Source organism: Cupressus sempervirens, chromosome 7 (assembly GCF_028749045.1).
Source record: "Cupressus sempervirens isolate cs-2001-9-10 chromosome 7, ASM2874904v1, whole genome shotgun sequence".
Taxonomy (NCBI): domain Eukaryota; kingdom Viridiplantae; phylum Streptophyta; class Pinopsida; order Cupressales; family Cupressaceae; genus Cupressus; species Cupressus sempervirens.
Genome location: NC_143124.1, coordinates 911,762,158 through 911,763,773, shown reverse-complemented (window position 1 = coordinate 911,763,773; position 1,616 = coordinate 911,762,158).

Genomic DNA, 1,616 nt, shown 5'->3' with positions numbered 1-1,616 from the left:
ATTCTTCCCAACTTGTCAATGGGAATTTTTCTAATGATTCTTTTCTCCCTCTTTTGGAAAATGAGGAGAAAATTTCTAATGCCTTGCAATGCTTGGACACCTTTTTTCAAGCTTTTGGTTTAGCTATTGAATGGCACAAGATGCTCTGTTATAAGCAATCTTTTCTTCCAACCCCACCCTTGCTTGCTCAATTTGAGTGGAAATGGGTCACTCATAGGGAGATTTTACTCTTTCTGGGCATCCCCTTTTCTTTCCAAGCTTCACCAGTGGACTTATGGAATGTTGTGCTCATGAAAATTGAAAAGAAGCTTCACTAATGCCTTACTAAACCCCTTTCTCTTGTGGGGAAATTCCGGATTTGTTCAAAGATGCTAGTGAATACTCATGTTTATCACTTCTCATGTTAAGCTCCTTCCAAAGCCTCTTACCTTAAGTTGGAATGCTTACTCCATGAGTTTCTTTGGGCATTTGGTTCTGATTGCCTTGGCTTTCATTAAGTTTCTTGGAATTTTTGTTGACTCCCCAAAGAGTCTGGAGGTCTTGGCTTTCTTTCCACTTAGAAACAAGGGCTCACTCTTTGGGCTAAGTGGATTATTCATGCTATCACCGGTGATGAAGCTTGGAAAGTATTTATTTGACATTGCATCACTTATGGGTTTCTTGTCAACAGGCCTACATGGAAGGGGATTGGCTTTCAAACCCTTCTTGTCATGTGGGAACATGTTCACATCTAGGGATATTTTGTTATCAAGAGCATATGGAAGGCTTGGGAAGCTGTCAGGCCTTGGATTCATTGGGTTGATGATGGGTTTAGTGATGGGCTTTCCCTAAATCAACAGAACCTTTGGTGATCCCCACTATTTTCCATTTAGAGTGTTTCTTTGGCCAAGACTCAAGGTAATAGAGCTCTACATTTTTTCAAATGTGGCATCAAGACTCCTAAAGAGCTCTTTTCCAAGGCCTCTTTGACTCTCATATCTTTGGAGGATATTCAAGTCTAGTTTCATCTTGCTCATCAAGATTGACAAACTTTTGATCTTCTACTCTCTACAATTCTAGATGATTTAATTCACAAGGTGGGAATTCAGTCTATTCAACCTTGGTGGAAGGACTGGGAGTGGTATCCTACAACACCCTTCACTAGTTACAATCCATTCTTAGAATATCGATGGCTCTCTCCTCATCTTCCATGGTGGATACTCTCAACTAGTGATGGCATTTGCAGTCTTCTCTTTGTCAATGAAGGATGCATTTTGATACAATTTGGAGTGCTATATTTGAGCCCATGATTGCCCATTTTGCTTGGTGCCTACTTTTTCAATGGCCTCCCCTTGGTTTGCAACTCAAGCATATTGGGGTTCCTAATCCTCTGTGTCTTTTTGTGGGCAACCTAAATTGTTTCTACATATTTTTAAGATTTGTTGGTGTATTCAAAATTACTAGTAGTGGATACATGATTTCTTTTAGCCTTTTCGGCCAGAACCTTTTTCTTGGCATATTGTTGTGTTAGGTGATTCCCCTAGGATTCCTAGGAAATTTACCCAGATCTAGCATACCTTTAGAATGAAGGTTTTGTTAACTTTATGGAAGGATAGGAATGATGTTCTTTTCATTCA